The sequence below is a fragment of the Ixodes scapularis genome, unplaced genomic scaffold (assembly GCF_016920785.2).
Source record: "Ixodes scapularis isolate PalLabHiFi unplaced genomic scaffold, ASM1692078v2 PGA_scaffold12__126_contigs__length_90152505, whole genome shotgun sequence".
NCBI lineage: Eukaryota > Metazoa > Arthropoda > Arachnida > Ixodida > Ixodidae > Ixodes > Ixodes scapularis.
In genome coordinates, this window is record NW_024609838.1 from 43,885,416 (window position 1) to 43,906,563 (window position 21,148).

Here is a 21,148-nt window from a genome sequence, read left to right on the forward strand (position 1 = left end):
AACAACAAAACAGGATAAAACGTTAAGGTTACGTGCGACTACTGTGATGATATGCGTCCTTGCAAATTTGATTATATAAGTAAGCATATAAGTAAAGACCGACGACGGTGTCTTAATTGCAACTAAAGGAAACTAAGCAATGAGTACCAAGAAAAACAGCTCAGCTCTTTGGTATTGAGTCTTCATCGAGAACCTGCCCTTTCGTTTTTAATATTATCACTTAAATTTAGGAGTGAGTCACTGCTAAGCGAAACGGGAAACCAGAGCGGATCGCTGTATCGCTCATCCTCAGTTAATCGAAAAATATTTAGGCTCATATTTTCACTCCTCGCGAACAGACGCGTGAATCGCTGACAACAGTGCCAAATAAACAGCTCACAGCAAAAAGTTTGCCATCTTTTAAAGTGAGCATATGTGCTCGATCTTGATATGACAAAGTCTTCACAGAAGTCTCCAGTAATTTGACAACGACATATTTCTCGCGGCGAGTGAAGAGCAATCCTGAACAATGATAGGATTTGGTTTTGTGATTGGAAACCATTGTAGCTATTGCCAAGATCAAACAATTAATACTCACTACCACTGCGACAGTTGGGTTTTGTTGCAAACACCTAATCAGAAACTTAAGCAAGAGAGGACCAAAAGAGCGTACCGCACGTCCATTCGAACTCGAAACCATTGATATCCCGGCTTTCGGCAGTCATTGTTTCCCCACTTGGCACATCAGGTGGTGTGTTGATGACGAAAATCCATGCTTGATCACATTACACCAACAAGTTCCCACGAAAAAGAAAAGATAGCCGCGCGCGCTCGAACGCGGGACGAATCTCGCGCCGCGACGCACTCCCAGAAGCGAAACAACCCACCGGCTCGCGTCCCTCGCGCGTTCTAACGGTCCACCGACTTCCCGGCGCCAGCGGCCAGCGCATCTCGAGGTGCGAGGCGCGGGTTCGGAGAGAGAGAAAGCGCGCCCAGACACGTTGAAAGAGTGAAAGAGAAAGTTACGATAACAAGCTTCAAAGCCATTCACACCTTCAAAACAACTTCACCTTTATTTCGCATCATCAGATATATGAATCAAATTTATTTAAAATAAAATAACAAGTGCCAACAGCCGCTGGGAGTGCGGCAATCGGAAGCAGTTCGCCGGACCGGACGAACGTCATAAGTATACGCGGCGGGACGGAAGTAGCCTAGAGCTTCACCCCACTGAAACTACGCTCGCACGACCCTTGGGTAAACAAAACCACGCGACGCCGCCGTCCGCCGTTACGAAGTTTCAAATTTGGGCGAGGGTAGAGCGAAGGGGGGGGGGGGGAGAGCGGCGCCTTCCAGGGCACCGGCGAGGCCAGCGGGTCGGTTTAGAGTTTTGGTTTTAGACCGAAAACAGAACGAACAGAAAGAAATATATAAAATAAATTGCATTTTATTTTCATGGTGCGGTGAAGACGTTTTGTTGAAATGACTGTTAGCGGACAAAGTTTTATATTTGTATTTTTGTATTAATGAGAGCCCCCCACCACCTAAGCGCTGCTGCCGGTGGCGACGCTATGCACAGCGCCGCTGATGGTGGCGACGCTAATGTCAGCGCCGCGAAACTGGGACTGTGACCGGGGGTTGCGGGCGCATCACACTTGTGGGAGGAGCTTCTCCTACCTTCTTGACTTGTAACCGACTGTGGCGCCTTCTGCAAGCTAGTTTTTGCACTTCAACATTAGTTGGGTTTAAGCAAAAGTTGGCGAGGTCAGCGTGTGTAGACCGGTCGTGGCCTACTCTGTCGGAGGAAGTGGCGTTGTTGTTACGCGATCAAGCAAAGCGGCGAAGAAAAAAGGAAAACTTTCGGCTGGTCGGCTTTGGAAGCTACTTGACTCGTGTGTGCGTGGTTGTGCTTTACGCCGGAGTTGCATGTACTCTTTGTGGGTTTTGTTTCCGTCCTGACAACTGGAATACCTTCTCGGCGAGAGCTTGTCAACTTTTGTTTACAAGTTTTCTTCCGAGTCACACAGGTGGTCAAACGATGACAGCCGCAGTCTGAGGTAAGCGGCACCACCGACTTCATCGCTGCCCTCTTCTCTTTTCTGTTACGATCGCCTTTTGGGATGTCTTAAACTTTACCTTGTTTCGTCGCGAAGTGACTGAGTAAAACCCTTTCGTATTTGGCGGCTTGTCGTGAACTGAGATTACAGCGTTGTGTGCCGTTCATCGCGATCTCCAGATATCAGCGTCGATAGCCCTCTTATGTGGAGGCGGCGGTTTTATCGCTTCGACGAGATCAACAGGTTACGTTCGCGTTATCTTGATCAAGTTCATTTCCGCACTTTTGGATCCATACGTACCGGATCCATACGTACCGATGCAGTGTATCTCCCTTTCATGATTGTGTTCATACCGTATTTGGGAAGGTTTGCAGTTTTCGTGACATTTTGAACTTCGTACTTCTCGCTTTGGAGCCGCAATTTTATCTAATTGTGTAGCAGCTTTATCTATCGGCATGGTGCGCGTGCATGCATTCCAGGCTGTATGGATGTTGGCAGCGTTACATAATTCGTGGCTGCGTTCGAACAAATCTGCGCCGTTGCTGCCGCTGTCCGTACGAAGAAAACAAAATGGCAAAATTGCTTCTCTTTTTTTAATTGTTTAGTGCCCGCGAGTTTTGAACCAAGCTACGCAGCCGTAAGGGAAACATATCCCCTGAAGTTGATTTGTTTTATGATTTTATAGAAAACAACTCGTCTACCTTCCTTGGTTTCAGCTAAAATCAAACAAAGTCGTCGGAGGAAACCGGCTCTCATTTTACGACTATGCGCCGGCTTGCCTTTTTGTTTATTTATTTTAGGCGCATTAGAAAACAGTTGTTTCTACGTTTCAGATGGAATAAGTGAAGACGTCTAGAGCGAAGGAGGAATTGTTATACAAAGTTAGAAGATGATTTCAGCTCCGCCGTAGTAGCGATGCGTCGTTGGCTTTGCGTATTATTGAATTCCGAACGTCGAACTTTCCTCTGAAAATCAGTGCCCAGACAACACAGTGATATCTTGAAAACGTCCTAAAGACGTCTAGTTCCGGATGTAGAGATGTCCTGAGGACGTTCTTACAACATCCCCCAATAGTCCTTAGTACGTCGATTTGTCTGACCCTAGTAGGTATTCAGGACGTCCTCAAAACGTCGATTTGTACGGTCCCATTACATACTCAGGACATCCTCAAGGCATCATATAAGACCTTGGATGATGTTTAATTAATATGGTACACCTCTAGAAGGTAGATGGTGCTGTGCAATGCTCAAGCTAGTTACACCCCTGTCAGACGAGTAAAAACGACGGACGAGTAGGAGAGACACACACCACAGAGCGCTCTGTAATGTGTGTCTCTCCTACTCGTCCGTCGTTTTTAGCGCTTTTAACCCCTAAACATGTTCAACCAACTAGCCCAAATCCAGACCCTTCTGTCAGACGGGTACTTTAAAGCAGTTCCAAACGCACGCCGATAAGCGTGAGCTGAATCGCGTAATCTTCAAAGAATTTTATTCTGAACTAATTTAAAGTGCCCGAAATGAAAACAGACAAAAAAAAATTTAGAAATTTGACGATTCAGATTTTTCATAAGCACTGTTCAAACATGGCTGGAGGGTCACCTGCTCAATTGAAGCATCAGTTTTGTGCAATAAAACGATTCAACAACAGAACAGTGCATACCACAGCGAACTACCTCGTGTTTTATTGCGCCTTGAACGAAAAAAATGGAATACAGAATAAATAAATCACAAATAGTGTGTGGAAAAACTGTATGGCAGTATGACTAGAATATATTTTCAAAATTTTTTGATCAAAACAAAATTAAGATTACAACACGCAAAAAAAAAAAAAAAAAGGAAACCAGTTTAGGTGATGCGCATAACTGGTGTCAATGAAAGGCTGGTCCTACGTCGGTGGTGCATACTGTTGCTTCTCCTGCTCCTTCAGCTTCTCGCCGCAATGTCTCGGCGAAGTTTTTATCACAGCTTGCACCTCGTCCTTATCAGCCTGAAAACATTTGTTTTTCTTCGCAGCTCGTTGAAATAAATTCTACTAGACAATCTGAAGACGTCCTCAGGATGTAGATGACGGGACGATGACTTTTCGATTAGTTGGATGTCCTCAGGACCATGTGTGTTGTCTGGGTGGCGCCCTGTCCAAATTTTGAATTTTTTGGGGACAGGGGAGGCGAATGTCTGCGACTAGCCGTGTTAAGCAGAAATTCCTTGCCTACCAACCACTAAAAGAAACTGAAAAACAAACGGATATCTGACATGTGGTCGACAAGAGAAGATGGAATATCAACCATTTTGTTATATAACCTGCCCCCCACCCCCCCTCTCCCCGCAAAAAAATAAAATAAAATAAAATAAAAAAATGTTTACTATGTTAGTGATGGAAGAGCTATGCCAAATTGCGCCATGAACAAAATTCTGCTACATCTCGCTCCGAAACGCCATTTTTATTAAGGATTACACCACAGCTGTGCCGTGATGGTTGTAAGCAAGGCGGGGGATAAAAATATTTTAGTATTGGTCGATCCTGATATTCAGACAGGTAGAATAAAAGGAAAATAGTACAAATATGTATTTCACCGCGTCTCTACTCACTTTGTTTCACGTTAGGTTAGAGCACAGTCAAAGGCTTGAGCACATACAACCACGAACACATACACTAAAAGCTCCAGTCGCGGGACGGTCACTGCGCTTAATTGATTTACAAGAATACGTACAAAGGATGACGGATGCCGTGATGTCGCGCTTTTGACGCTCCTTGATGTTCAACCTCGCTGGCCCCGTCATCGCGTGAATTTCCAGACGATGTCAGGAGCTAAATGCGGCGAGGAAATTTTGCAAGATGGTGGGATGGCGACTACTGGGTTGTTACAGAGCCAGGGGTTTTACTCCCGATGAGATCACTCGATGATCATGTCTGTCAGGTGCCTCTGTCGCGTTACTCCAATCGCAGTGCACCGTGGCACAGGCGCCGTTCGTCTGAACCTTCACCGCCTCGCACCAGCACTCGCGCGTCGAGCTTCGCCGCTTTGCACCGGAGTGCCAGGAGCAGCGGCTGACGCGGGGGAGCGCCTGGGTCACGGCCTGGGTTTTGCGCGAGTCGCTCAGTACTATTACGGGCTTACCTTCTTTGGTCTCGACTTTAAATCAATCTCTAATAAAAACAAAAGCAAAAATATAAACCTACTCTAACTTTAATCTTTTTTTTTTTTTGAGAGAAAGAAGGTTTTGTGTGTGTGTGTGTTTTTTTTTTTTGCGTTCTATTTATTTTTACTTCGAACGGCAGTAGGTAATATGATTCAGTATGACCCGTCAATCATTATCAAAGAATAATTTATTGAGCGATCGATGCAGGATCGTTTTATTATTTTCGAGTGGTGTGCTAACAGACGTTGACGTCTGCTCCAAAGGCGTCAGTGGCTGCTCCAAACGAATATTTTGCCTGCTACAGAACCTGCTTCAAAAGGTCAAATGCCGCTTCCATAACGTCCCTGTGTGTGTGTGTGTGTGTGTGTGTGTGTGTGTGTGTGTGTGTGTGTGTGTGTGTGTGTGTGTGTGTGTGTGTGTGTGTGTGTGTGCGCGTGTGTGTGCGCGTAGTGTGTGTGTGTGTGTGTGTGTGTGTGTGTGTGTGTGTGTGTGTGTGTGTGTGTGTGTGTTTTTAATGTTTACGTTGCCGAATGTTTATTTTCCACCCAAATGTAGCGCTAGCAGTGGTTCGAACCAAATTCCAAAGTTCGAGAACGAACTATGATCTTATTCAAACGTTATAACGGATTTGTAATGCGAACGTGGTACGTTCACGCCGTTCATTCCCATGCATTTGATAGCTTAATCGGCCACCATTTCCCCGTTGAGTCAAAAAATCACTCATAACTTCTAAATAGGTTAAATAGGGGAACCGGTCAGAAACCCAGACCGGGTTCCCACAAGGTCCCCATTCCAACGTGAAATCATCCATCCCATTCCTCGGACACAATAGATCCGAACTTCGCGAGTCCTTTGGAGGGGCAGATGTTTCTCGTCATCGTAGACTCATACTCGAAGTGGCTAGACGTGGGCTACATGACATCCGCCACCTCCGCTTTAGCCATTCGAGAGCTTCGAGCTCTCTTTGCCACATGCGAATCACTGCGGAAGGGTGGGTCCGACGACGGCAGTCTTTGTGTCAAGCGAAATGATAGACTTCTACGAAAAAAAATAAATTCGGCCATTAACCAGCGCTCCGTACCATCCCGCTACAAATGGCCAAGCCAGCTTTTCCTTGAGAGCTGCAAGATTTCTGTATTAGCAACACACGACGGCATCTACCTCGACCAGAAGCACGCCTGACTGCATGACGTTCGGCCACGAACTTGCGACATACATAAGCAGGCTGATTTCTTTACCCGAGAGGGAAGAGGAAGATTCACAAGACATGCCTGCATCCAGAACCTTCAAGGGAGTACAGCCGGTGGCCGTCGTCAATTTCGGGGGGACTCCGTGGAGAATCAACGGCACACTCATGAAAAGAATTGGCCAGCGCCCTTGGAAGCTCCGGCGGCATCTGAACCATATCCGAAGACAATCGTCGACTTCGCCTGCAGCGTGGGAAATCGATGATTCTGATGGCCCTCGTGTCTCTTCTCGCCAGCAAGAGATTTCTACGCGAGGCGACACAGACGGCTGGAGATTACGGAAATGTAGCAGTAGGACCACACGGGGTTCATCCACCCAGAACTATACCGATGCTACAAAGGCGAGCATGTGGCCTTGAACAGGGCTTGCACGGGACAAGCGCGCGAGCTTGAGAGGGAAGCTGAAGGCCCGGAGCTCGCTCTTGTGCTTTCTTGGTGGGACTCGCTCTGCAAGTCCCACCATAAAAGGAATCTTTGACCGTGGAATTCGACTATACCGGAACAACGGGGCCAAGATCAGCGTCAGGTGGGTCCCCGGACATGAGGAAATACCCGGCAGCGAGCTTGCACACGAAGCCGCGCGCAGCAGGCGATGAGAAACCTTACGCACCCGTCCCTGCAGCCCTGGCCTTCGGACGTGCTGGGGAATTCGACGGGAGACGCGGGATTCAACTGGACGTAAAAAATCCTTCCTTGTGACTACCTGTTCTTCCGGGGCGTACCGAACGGACGAGAACCCGGGTTCGTCGTCCAAGGTGTGGACAGGGAAACCCACAAGTGTGACATATACAATTTTATTGATGTTCATAGTCAAATGACAAAGGCATTCATTTGATCAGAATTAAAAAAAAAAAGTTTTTGTTACAACCTTTAGAATTTTAATGCAAATAAATTTTGGCGCTCAAGGTTATTTTTGTTATTTCAGCGGAGTTTACTATTTGCTTTATCTTTATTTCTGCACCTAAACAAAAACAACATTCATGTCATTTCATAATGACCTTCATAAATCAGAATACTGTTGCCGTGCCTGGTGCTTAATTCGGCGTGAAACTAAACAGCTAGTTCTGTGTTTGATGGAATCCAACCTGCCGTGCAGTTTCATTTATTGACATCAAAGGCGTCTGGCGATGCATTATACGTAACTTATAACTGATCTAGATATGCTTATATACAGGTATACAATAATGCATGCTAACAAGGTAACTGTTATTAGTTGGAAGCACGACAACGTTAAGTAATGCGAAGCGCGAAACACTCACGATAGCTTTTCATACTCAATGCATCAATGAACGAGCGCAATAAAAGCAATTATTCAAACCAGTCACCAAGGAAACAATACGTTAACGATTAAACTCTACCAGTTTACTTGAGCAGTATTGAACCTGAAAGCGTGACATCAATTTTAGGGAGACTATTGCAGTCCTTTGTGGATAGGGCTAACCAAAGGTTGCACTCGAGTGTGAAGCCAAAGTAGACATTGTCTCCTAGTTGGACAGGCATGAATCTTAGCGTAATGTTCGCAGTCCTGTGAGTGAAAATGATGGGAGCGCTTATTCTCCAAAAGTTCTTTTGCTGCCCTAAAGTGGACTTTCGGCTGCTTCAAAAGGTCCTCCAAAATTACTGGGACCAATCATGTCACCGCATAATATATTCTGTTATCAGGACTGCCTTTGCCCCGACAGTGCGGGAAAGGGGGAGATTTCCTTTTTGTGACTGTGTTTGTGATTTTTGCCATTCTAAAAGGATCTCAACTTACTACATCCAATCGTTTATTTTTTTGTGTGTTTTAGTTTTTGTATTGTGTGTTTTCGTTCGAGACACGCTCTCTCAAAAACAGCCGTGTCCGAAATGGCACGGGGAAAGCGTTTACGAGGGACCTTCGACGGAAGTTTCTCGCTTTTGTTAATTGAGAACGGAACGCGTTACGAAACCGAATGGCGACCCGCCGCAGCTGCCAATACGCAGATAATGTCACGTTCGTGCGTGATTCAAATTGAAGCCGTTCGGATATTGGTCTGAGGTGCTGAAGGGGTTGCAGAGAATTCCGTCATAAACTTCGGTCCTGCTACAGCACGCGTCTATTCCTTGTCTGACCGGGCGAGTTTCGGTGTAAATTAAAACTCGTTTTTTTTTTTTTTTTTTTTTTTTGGGGGGGGGGGGGGGGGGGGTGGATCTATACCGATACAATTCAATGAACGTACGTCCGATATATTTCAGGTTTCGGCTTCAACCGTAAAAAGGTCAACATTTTTCACTGGTATAATGCAGCGTTTTGTGGGAGGCTTAGGTAAAGGGGGGGGGGGGGGGGGGGGGTCGTTGTGCGACTTTTTGACGCGTTACCTTATCAAGCTCTCAGCGAGGAGTTTTGGACCATAACCTTCTCTTTTGGGGGGTTTAATTTTTAATGTTTTACACAAAAGGACCGTGACGTCATGTGACTCGAGGAGTCGCACGCATGACACTCTTATGTCACGTAACTCTAATGTCGCGCGAGGTCAGGGGAATTTGTGACGTCACGGTGCAACATCACGTCACGTAACTGACATGTTTAAATATTTTTTGTTCTTTGATTGTCTGTCTTTAGGTGACTAATTCGCCAAAAGAGCAGCCAAAGAAAAAAAAAGACATACGATGTTGGATTTAATAAAGAACCCGCACACACTCACACACACATTTATATTTATAAAACACTCACTAAAAACAAAGTGACGGCCTTTTTTTCTTCTTTTTTTTCTTGGTACAGACCGTAAGAAATACGCCGAATTTCACCGAACTATAATCGAAAACTTCACATTAGTAATCAAGCATGAGGAAGATACATAGAAAGGTATATGTGTAATGCAGTGTGCTTCACTTCGATAACAAAAATCGAGAGGGCCGCTTCTTGAAAGCGTAAAGGCTCGTTCCCACAGCTGCGTCGACTGCGTTGCGCTGCGTTGCGTCGAGCACCACAGCGCCTCCCCGTTGGCTCATCGTAAGGGTCGCCATAGCAACAGATCGACGCAAGCCGTCTTAACGTGGCGCAAGTGGCTGCAGTCGCACTCGAACGCCACTGTGTGAACGAGTCCGTGAAAAGCAGCTTCGCGAAGGAGTGTGCGCCGAGAAAGTGGTGGAGAGCAGAAGGCGCGATCGCGCGGGGTCCTTAGAACGCCGAGCTTTGATTGGAACGATTAGTGGGTAGGCCTAAAGCTAGCAGCCTTTGTCTCGGCTGCACTCGTCGAACGCTTTAGAACGCGGAGCACCGGCGTACAGCGTCTGGCTTTCGCATTCGAACGTCTTCGGCGACCGAAAACGAGCTGACGCCACCTAGCGAGAAAGGGAGCAATATTTATCAGCTGTATTGATCTGCATTAACAAACCGACAAAATCGTTAATAACTGGGCTTTTCTCTCTCTCTCTCTCTCTCTCTCTCAATTTTTAAAAAGATAAAAATGTGGAAACTAATCTAGAAAAACCTTTCAGAAATTATTTAAATCGGTCTGGCCTCTAGTAATAATTGCCGTCAATACACGAGTTGGAAAATAATCCATAAAAGTAACCATTAAAACGTTGCTTTACTTTAAAGATTTTAATTCTTTAAATTTTTTATCACGACGGTTAATTATCTCGTCGCCTAATATCCGCCGAGTTACATAGGCGCACAATGAAGACGGTATCCAAGCAACTTCCACCCCCTTTTTGTATGTACGAGGTCAGGATTTAGTGTGATTGTTCGGTTATGGTTTTATTAGGTTAGGCTAAGCTTAGGTTAGGATTTGATTAGATTACGTTAGTCTAAGCTTAGGTTAGAGTTTGATTAGATTTTGTGACCCTATTTAAAAGGAAGAAAATATTTCATGATTTGTCTTTTAAACGTATCCGAAGGTATACAAAGTATATGGGTGTGAATAAGCCGTTATGTGATCCTAGATAAGTTACGCGTATTGGACAAGTTCGTTTGTTTTTTTTTCGCCTGCGTAGGCATTAAATATTTGACCAACTAAGGAAAAAAAAAAACATACATGATTTGTCTCTTTGGTCAAAAGCTCGGGTCAGGGTTACATTATATTATGTAAAGCTAGGGCAATATATATTTCTATTTTGTTAGGTTATGCTGGGTGTTTATTGTGTGCCGAAGAGGAGAATGAGCTTCGTTCGTGCAGGAACGTATACCTTTAACGAAATGTGCTATTTATAAAGGTTCCGTATGCTTCTCCATTAAACGTCTTTTTTTTTTTTTTTTTTTTCTCCCGGCGGAAAGTTTGTACACGCGGCCGTGAGCGTATACGAACATATCGTAGTAGTTGCTCGGAAAAACAAACAGTCCCGTGCTCGCGCGACCTTCGGGGGGGGGGGGGGGGGGGGGGGGGGGAACTTTGGAAGAGCCGCACGGTCTCGTCCACTTGCGAAAGCGCCAAGTGCCTCTCGCCAGCCGGATAACCGGAGAAAATGCGGATGCAGTCAGCCGAACTGCACTTCCCGCACGAGGAAGCGGCCGTTTGACTGGGCGCTTTAGTCCGTTTTCTTGTTGCTCCTCGAACCATGGCATGCACGCTCTCCATCTGTCGTCTGCAACTGGGTGCGGCTCGAATGCATACCGCTGAAGAACCGGCTGAACCCTTTTATTCGTGGTAGTGGGGATAATGATAGCGAGACGATTGCTGATTATTTATGGCTCTTCGCCTCGAACAATACCACCGGGAACAATACCACCTGGTGTGGCGAACTTGCTTGCAAAAATTTCGATAAATTTCGACTTGCAATTCGTGTTTTGTCTTTTTCACAAGAATTTCGGAGTTTGGGAAAGATAAGTTATAACGTAGTCTATTTTATATTTGATTAAATGATTGTCATTGTGTACATAATGCGAAAGCAAACACGCGCACACTGCGCGATGCTGGTAGTGCGAGCACGACTTGGGCGCTTTGTCGCATTTTACTTCGGGACATCGAAGTTTACCACTTATCTTAGTGCCCGAACTGATAGTATCGTTTTGTTGACAGTCCTTCAATACTAAAGAAAATAATAATTTTAAAAAAGTTCATGGCTTATTTGCGCTAACAGTCTTGCGGAGTGTAATTTTATTAGGGAGTTTTCGTAGATCGCCTTTCCTCCTTCGCGGGACGGCGAAAATGATCTGCGAAAACTCCCCATTGTTTTAGGTCGCGAAACAATCAAACGATACGCCCACCCAATATTGCACGCCTCCTCCGCCAGGTGACGTCAGCTCGTTTTCAATTCCCGCCCATGCGCGTCATAGTCGAACTTGGGTCGTGTCCAACTTTCCAGTAGAATCAAGTTTCGAAAAAGTCGAACCTGTTTGGCAGGTTCGCGACTTCCCTGCTCTAAGGTGAATGCAAAACATCGTTAACCGGATGAATGCACGAGTGGATGCATCCGGCTGTACGGGCCGAACCATTTTAAGGATAATGATGATATGATGGATGATTGTTTGTGACTCTTTCCTTTCAGTCAGACGGTCCTGTGTAGTTCTTGAGAACTGCATAGCGCTTGAGAAGTGCCTATGGGGCTTCCTTACTTGCTTTGCTGCACGAGCGTGCCACATAATAAGTAGGTGCCTACATACCAGACATGTAAACGTTAACCTCCCCCCCACCAAAAGAAAAAAAAGAAAAAAAAAGTTACTCGTTACTAGCTTAAAAAGTAACCAAATATGTAAATCGTTACCGATTTTCAAAAGGAACGCGTTGCTTGACCTTAAAAGTGTCGAGTTCCTTTTCTCGCTACTTTGACGATCAAATACACAAATGCTTTTGTTTCACGGTTTATTCTTTTCTGTTCAGTATGCGTCGTTGCAACTCAAGAAGGTAGGGCGAGGGAAAGGAAAGCCGGGGAGGAGGAAACAGGCGGAATGCTGAAGAGAGGTGGTTTCCCCCTCTCCTCTCCAGCGTTCCGTCTGCCTCCTCCTCCCCGGCCTTGCTTTCTCTCGCCCTACCTCCTTGAGCTGCAAGCATCAGTTATGTTTCCCGCTTCCTTGAGTCTCTGGCGACGCTGAAGAGTCGTTCTCTACTGCCGCGCTGGAACTTCGAAGGAACGGCAGTGTTGTACTTCAGGAAGAGCTGATGAATCTTGGATTCTCCCCTCTCTCTTTTGTTCTCTCTGCTTCTAAAGTTCGAAGTTGGCAATGGGTTAAGTGCCTTCCCGCGTTGGCAGTCGTCCGTAGACGGTTCTAGAAGGTTCAACCAACCAACCCTATTGTGTTCTCTGGGTGAAGGATATTCCCAACTGTAGAGTTCGACTGATAACGTTGCTATACTCTCATACTGTTTAGTGGTTCTTCGGGTTGCGATAAACGTTGCTATACTCTCATACTGTTTAGGGGTTCTTCGGGTTGCGATAAACGTTGCTATACTCTCATACTGTTTAGTGGTTCTTCGGGTTGCCCATCTGCCTTTGTAGCAATAGACGCCTACTCAGGCTGGAATTAAAACGAGCCAGTTTAAGCGGTGTTGTACACGTTACTCCTGGAAAGCAACGAAATACCTTTATTTGTTACTTGGCCTTAAAAGCAACTAAGTACGTTACTCGTTCTTTTTCTGAAAGGGTAACTAAATAGGTTACTCGTTACCGAAAACCGTAACTTGGTAGAAGTAACTCGTTGCTAGTGACGCATTACGTACGTATCTGCTTCATACACGCACCCTCCTTTGCTTGAGTTGAAGAGAGGAGATTTCTTGAACCTCCACAACTTTTCCGCCCAATCGTTTTTTTTTTTTTTTTAGATCGAAGTTTTTAATATTTTTAGGCGCCCGCTCCCCTATATGTTGGCGTCGCCGTTGCCGTCGGCGTAACCGGGCATCTCGCCCGCTAGGCTTAGTGGAACAAGTGACTTCATGTGGCCTCAACGCCAATTCAGTTTCCCCGCTAGATTTAGTGGGAAAATTTACGTCACGTGACCTCAACGCCAATTCAGTTCCCTCGCTAAAGTTAGCGGGAAAATTGACGTCAGGTAACCTGATGCCACGTGATGCTAGAACGTTTCACGCATGCTACACAATTGCCCAACAATTCACCATACTTTTTTCCTTGCTTTGATATTGTGTAAACATTGGCTATCGTTTTATGAAATGTAAAATAAACTACTTTTAGAATAATTTATTTCCCAAAATTCGATATCTTCTACTTCGTTCAACTTTGCAAGTAGTCTCGAAGGTTCGCCAAACCAGTCGAACTTCGGGTTAAACGAAATTAACGACATCCCTACTCTTCATGGATGGATGGATACGGCTGAACCTTTTGAATCGGGTGGCGACTTGCGCCACCTAATCAATGTTTTTTTGTTTGTTTTTTTCTTGAACGTGCGCTTCTCGGAAATTGCGTATTTCTTGACGTTTTTTTCTGTTTCCGGTGCGCTTTCTGTCACAAGCATGCGCGTTGGTTAGGACGGCGCGCTTTCGGGTGAGCACAGAACAGGGATGGGCAAAACACATGCAAATATGTATCGAAATACAAATACAAAATACTTCGTCAAAAATTTATTTAATTACAAATATAACTACATTTCCAAAAAAGCATTTAAGTACAAGATACAAATACAACCAAATGTATTTAGTCTCCTCCAAATACTTTTCCAAATACATTCCTCGAAATTTGCGTCAGCGACCTCAGGGCACCTGCAACGGGTTTCTTGGTATCTCATCTTAATTTTGCATCGCACACTCGGGAGTTAGAGTGCGAGGCTCTAGTAACGTTATAGAAATATAATTACAATACTGTAATCAGCTTGGACGTAATAGGTGAAAAAAATACAGAGCGTCAAGCAGCTTTCTTTTTGTCGATTACATATTGGTATAGACCAACAAAGAACCGAGACGACCAAGACGCGCAGCGCTAGCTAGAGAATTTTTTATTGTTGCAACTCGCACCAATTACGAAAATCTGAACGACCCTCGCATTTAGAATGTTCCAGGCAAAAATATGGATGGAAATCAGGCTGGAGAGCATAACAAGTTGTCACAGGCACTTATTTAGCCAGTCTGCCTGTGGACGTCGATTTCATCACTATTCTTGCCCTGGACTAGCACTGTAATCACAAAGTCACTAAACGCTTGTGCTTGATTGAGAGACACTGCTTACGGTGCAGAACGTAGCTTTCTTCCTGCTCTGGACAGTGCCTTTAAAAGCCAAAGGAGAAAAAGAAAAAATCCCCATGGCCGAATAAAGGATGGAGACTATATCTTACAACCACATGCATAAAAACAAGATGTATTTTCGCCCACAAATTTGTATTTAATTACAATTGTAGTTGAAATACCCATGTTTTAGTATTTAAATACACACATCAAATACATTACCCAATTTGTAATTAAATACAAATGCAAATTACACAAAGTATTTGAAGTACGTATTTCAAATACTTGTATTTGAAATACTGCCTATCCCTGGAGCAGAGCATCTGCGCCAGACGGCGAAGAAACGCGGAGCCGGAACTCTGTTTCACACTAACCGCTCATTCACACTGGAAGTGGATCCGCGTTCGCAAAGCGGTTGCGAACGCGGTTGTATGAAGGTTGCAATTCCACGCGCACACGATGACATCAAGTGCGCGTGCAATTGTATTGGATCTTTATACAACCGCATTCACAACCGCTTTGCGAACACGGATCCGCTTCCAGTGTGAATGAGCGGTTAGTGTGCAACGCTGTCAAAGCTAATGGCGCGAGCGCGTGGCTTCATCTATGGTTTTGTTTGCGCGGGAACGCGTGCAACTGATCTGCGAGATCGAGCCCCATGCTCGCGCCAGTAGCTTTGACAGCGTTGCACAAAAAAAAAAAAAAGCATATTGGGTTATGGGGATATTTATACAGCGTGTAGTTGGTCAGTCATTTAAAGTTGCGACGAGTCACTCGCTGTAGATGAGCAATTTAGCCAGTGCGGTACAACCGCTAGCCTGGGGGTCTTTAACGTGCACCACGCAGTAGTGGTACACAACCCCACGCCGGTACGATGCTCATCCAGATCGAAACGAGCAGGGGCGGGGCTCGACAGCGTTGCACACTGAGTATGAAACAGGGTATAGTGCCCTCCACCGATTGGCCGGGAAAGAAGCGCCCTACTACGTCACAGCGCGATTTCGTGCGCATTCAGAAAAATTTGAAATCATCCAACTTTCTTATGCGTGCCCGGAAGGAGCAAGGAATCAGCGCGGAGTCACGAAATACGCAATTTCCGGGAAGCGCACGGCCTACGAGCGCACAAAAACGCGTTGGTTTAGATCACGCTTTAATCAGGATGTGAAGGGTGTGCGTCGATAAGCGATGTCCATCAGCGTATCTCACTAGCCTCTTCATTGGGATACACGTGAACGGTGTCCTACTACGACTGGATCTCCGGTCCCTCCTGCGGCGGTCCGAAAAGAAAGTCGAATTCATGCGGGACGTACAAGCAATCCTCCTCGTCGTCGCCGCTACTCGAACCGCTGCTGCTGGAGGACCTGCTCGAGCAACTTGACGACGGACTAGCATCAAGCAGCAGCAGCAGTGAAGCGGGCGAAACTCCGCGAGCGGCCATGACGAATTCTTCCGAGGCGAGATGCCCGGCGAGAAAGGAAATCACGTGTGCGCGCCGAGCGCTGGCCAGGCTGGCCTCAGGTCGGATCGGGATCGAGATCTCGAGTGGGAGCTGGTCCAAAACGACGTAAGTCCGTCTCGATCGCCCCGTGAAATAGGTGCGCTCCAGAAAAGTCGATCTCGGCGCGCTGCAAAACGACCAGTGAAATTCGCCATAAGGTCGGTAACCTATAATGTAACTTCATCTGAAGCATGTATATTTACACTGAGGGTTACGGAGCAATAGGGTATACAATGCACTTTTTAAAATAGAGGTATACCAAAATTTAAAAATGTGCACCTAGGTTACCGAGCTTAAGGTGTACCGTCTGCAGCGACGTTAAATATGTATATGTATATATTACACCCGTGTATAGTTCTAGAGCTTCCCCCATTCTGCTTCACTACTTGACAGGAGCTTCTGCTATTTCTTTGTTAGGGGTGTGCCCGTGTTTACGCGGCCAACGGTCCACGCGTTTTCCTGCGTCCTCGGCAGCTCTCGCGTGTGTGCGCGCTTCCGCACACTGCTCTCGCCGTTTGTACACCCGTGTGTCTCTTTCTTGGAGCGTTCGCGCGAGTGCACGGATTCGTGTGTTTGTGCGCGCGCTTATGTTTGCCAGTTTGTCTTTTTTGTTTGTTCGTTTCTTCTGCCGGAATTCTTGGCGCATCCCACGCGCACTGCTCTTTTTCGGGAAGCCTTCGCGATCGTCTCCTGGGCGGGAGCCAACGGGTCTTTTAACCGTGCCTCTCCAGGTGGTGTGGCAGCAACGGGTTTATTAATTGTCGCCGGAGCGTCGCCGTTCCGAATGTTAAAGAGGCAGGCAACGTTCCCCGCAGCGTCTTCCCAGTTCCTCTCCTCTCACGAAGGGTATTGCCAACACCGCATGTCGCCCCGTTCTAAGCTGAAAGCGCAGCGAGGGCGACGAGCGCGAACAAGCCCGCGCTCCTCCCGTTTGTACTTGCGTATCCGCGCAGGTGGTAGGAAGTGAATTTCGGAGCAGGATGGCCACATCGACTCGTCGCTGCCGAAAAATCCAGATATGGGTCCCGCCAGGCACGTAACCAGGGGGGGGGAGGGGCGGCGGCGGTCATAAGGTCCGGCCCCCCCCCCCCCCCCCCCCCAAAAAAAAAAAAAAAATCTTCCATTCTGTTGGGACCTCCTCTCCCCTCTCCCCCCTCATACAGCATTTTGTCATGGGCGCCCCCCGCCCCCCGAAACAAAATCCTGGCTACGTGCCTGGGTCCCGGACTGATCCAGATTCTCCGCCAGCGACGAGCCGATATCGCCACGACAGGCTCGGAAATTCCCTTTCTGCCTGCGCGGATGCACCCGCGAATCCGCAAGTCTAAACGCTCCATGAGACGCAAGTACAGGGTGTCACAAAAGAAAATTTACACGGTCTTTTTTACCGCAAAAATTAACTAGGCATCGCCGAACGCTCATTCTCCGCCCAAAAGTAGCGCTAGAGGGGCTCTATGGCACCAGAAACCGAAAACGGGCAAAAATGGGCTCCATTTTCCCATTGAAATTTTCAGAAAATCACTTATAACATTTGATTAAGTTATCGGATCGGGTTGAAAATTTGGCATCTGGTTGTGACCTCTAGCTCTACATTTGAACGGAGAATGAGCGTTCGGCGATGCCTAGTTTATTTTTGTGGTAAAAAAGACCGTGTAAATTTTCTTTTGTGACACCCTGTACAGTGCTTACACAAACTGATATATGGAACACGCGAACTGTGTCTTTTCCTCGTGGCGTTGCACTGTGCTACGTCGAGGAGCCGTTGTTCAGCTCCCTCCAAGACAGCGTCGCCACGAGAAAACGCACTGTTTGCCTGTTGCGTATAAATTTGTTGAACACTACATACACCTTAAAAGAAAAAAGGAAAAGTCTCTTGGCCGATTTTATTTTTAGTAGTCGTGCGTATATGGCGCGTGATTTCCTCGCTTTCCGAAGCGGAAAACATGCGGGTGTTGGGCCGAGGAGATCGCTCGCTGGGCCACGGTGTAAGATACACTCTTCAGGTGAGGACACGGCGGGGCTGAACGCGCGGCGCGAGGAATCAGATAGTGTTCGTTCGACGGGCATCCGAAAGGCTGCGTTATTCCGCGGCCACTGCTCTGCGTGCCCGCGGCTGGCTGTGTCGCCGGCGGCCAGACGGCGAAACTGTGTGAGTGCGAAAAAAATGATCTCGTTGCTATGATACCCCGGTACACCGTGGTCTTTCTGCACGAGCGACAACCTCGCTGGAGCTCTGCGCGTGTGGAGCATGAGGCGGCACGAGCCGACTTTGCCGTGCCCACCGGTCGAAGAGTCATCTGCCGGCGCCGCTTGAAACCATAGTGAGAGAGAGAAAGAGAGAGAGTGAAAAGCGAACTTTATCTGCAGTGCGCGAGGAGCGCGCTGTCCTCACCTGAAGAGTATTATCTTACACCGTGCGCTGGGCTGAGGACTTTTACTACATAAATATTGGAATGGTGTATACCTTTCTATACGGGGATATTCACTGGACGCCATATTTGAGGGCGATGTTGAGAGCGCGTGCTCAGAACGAGCTCACATTATTAGGCTAAGACCGGCAATCTTGGGGCGGAACGCACGTGGCGAAAGATTTGTGGTAGCTCGCTGACAGCTTGCTTTCGGCAGTCGCGCACACAGCTATGGCTGCAAGTGAATACTTCCTATACTCTGTTTAACCTGAGACCTTCAACCAAAGCTGCAAGCGCCAGCTAGCCCGCGCTCTTGGTTTTGAGACGTGCATTTCTAGCGCGACTGCCCGTTCTGCGGAAGTACGCTTCAAAGCAGCGGCCTCGCGAGCTCTCGTGCTCGTGGCATTGGCTGTGGCCTTGCTACTGAGCTCGTGCTTCTTCAAGCGTTCATTTCGCACCATCATTTTTTTTTATCGGCAAAACAAACGAACAGTTGAAAAATCTATAGAGGGGAGCAGGTTCGAATCGAATCGCCTATACGGCATGATCGAAATCGAGCGGAGGCACACGTGCCACGGGGCACACTGCGACAGAAAGAGCGGTTACATGACCACCAGCAAGATCTGACGTGCAAGTCGTGTACAGGTCGGCGCTTTCCGTAGCTTCGAGCATGCGCCGCCCCCGTGGTTTAGTAAAGTCACTGGATCCGAGGAATGTAGCGCAAGCTCCCCGTGTGATCGTCATTTTGGTCCGTAGAGTGAGCGGTTTCTCCTTGACCTCTCCCTTATTGGTTGGCCGTCCTTGGTGACCTAGGTTGCTTTACAGAGACATTGCTTGCATATAGCGAGATTTTGTTATCGACACACCGGCGGAACAAGTGCACATTTTTGCATCGCCACCACTTCGGTGCTTCCTGGCCCCGAAAAATAATGTTCCTGTTTTGCAATACGCAATAAGGACAATATCATTGCAACGGCGCTTTGTGCAAACAAACATGATTGATAAGTTGATTGCATACAGAGTGGCTAATATGCTTATATCGGCGAAGAACACTTTCAATACGATGGCGCTCCATACCGATCCTGGCGCGACTGGGTCCGAAGAACATTTAAAAAAACTGCGAAGATTTGAGGGGACTGAAATGGCGATCGCCATGGCAACAGAGGCCATTCAGCCAATTGCCTTGCGAGGCTTTGGTCATCTGTATGTTAATATCTGTTTGTGTCCGGCTAGCAGGCACGGAAGGTATTTGCGCTACTTTCTCAGGATCCAATGAAAATAGGGAGTTTTCGTAGACCGCGTTGCCCCCTCCGCTAAGCGTTCCGCAACGAAGAAGTTGGTATACTGCGCCTGCGCGCCGATAGCCTTGACTGTGGAGGTCCCGCTGTCGTAGCGGGTTACGGAGGGCCTTGCGGGACGGCGAAAACGATCTTCGAAAGCTCCCTAATAACTTTATGCTCCGTTTGCGGTCGACTGAAGCTAGTCAGCGCGGCTTGTGGCCAGGAAGGGCAACTTTGGGCAGTACATGCCATCGGACGATACGATACGGTCGCTGCGTTACAACTCGGACGTTCGAACTTGAGGCTGCAGTGGGCCAAGTGATTCCGGCTGTGACCATGCATTGCCGTAGCACGTCTCGGAGTCTAAAGCAGTGGTTCTCAAATGGGGGTCCGCAATGGCATCCGTGAAGCCCTGTCTCATTTGTCAAGCCCGGCAATATAAGTTGTCTTTTTTTTCACATTGAGAAGAAACGTTGTAATTTTCGGGTGAGTTCTCTCGTGTGCATGTCAATGAGATAAGTCTACTTTACACTAGCAATTAGTTATATTCATTTATAAAAGCATTATCGTGCATACCTTCCCTACCGAAAAATCTGGTATAACTTTTCACTGTCCGGATTATGAAACCGGAAATTTGTTTCTGGAAACCCGAAATACAGATTGCAGACAAAGGAATAATTTCTGAAAACCTAAATTTCAGATAGAATCCGGATAGAATTCAGATATATTTCCGGTTCCATAATCCGGATAGCGAAAAGTTATACCGGAGTTTTCGGTAGGGTTTCTATTCTTCTCACCCCGAACGGGGTCCTCCATCATCTCCGCCTATCTACAAGGGGTCCGCGAGACATCAATGGTTGAGAACCACTGGTCTCGAGAATTTCGTATAAGATGGCGCTACCTCTCGAATCAGACGCCCGGTAGTTGGAATTGATCGAATACGGCTGCATCATTAATAGAATTGCAATAGGCCGAAGGAATCGGGCCAAGGGAGCAGAGACCGCGTTCAAGTATAGATCAACCTAAACAGTCAAATGGGATCACTCAAGCAGCGTCAAAAGCGGAAATCACTAGCCCATTCCTGTTTATGATTCGTTCAGCGATGACAGAACACATACACGAACATGACGTACGAACACTCCACCATCGTTTCGAACCAATCCAGTGCCGTCCTGCTCGAAATCAAATCGGCCGATTTAGATGGCGCCCCCACGACCATTGGTTTCCTAGAAATGTTCTGACATCTGAGATTTTCTCAATGTATTCGAAAGGTATAATTTCAGGAAAGAGCAGCGCCCAAGGCTAGGCTGAGGTCGAGCGAACGCGTAGTGGAGCGATTGCCGGATAAGTGCAGTTCCAATCGGGCCAACTTCATTCATTATCGACTGGTTTCGTTGTCAAGGAGCTCTAGATCTCCGCTCGTACCCCCTCCCCTCCCCCCCCCCCCTCCCCCCCCTCCCCCCTTCA

General features: G+C 47.0%; 1 protein-coding gene across 2 annotated transcripts in view; it reads left to right on the forward strand.

Moving 5' to 3' along the window:
* Positions 1-1,771: 1,771 nt before the first annotated feature.
* The window catches only part of LOC8040981, a 110,967-nt gene continuing 91,590 nt past the window's right edge, over positions 1,772-21,148 (forward strand). The window contains exon 1 of one of the 2 annotated variants that reach the window (XM_029979190.3): positions 1,772-2,036. The gene's annotated coding sequence lies outside the window, so the exon portion shown is untranslated. The remainder of the gene's footprint in view (positions 2,037-21,148) is intronic. The other variant, XM_029979308.4, reaches the window with a different exon arrangement.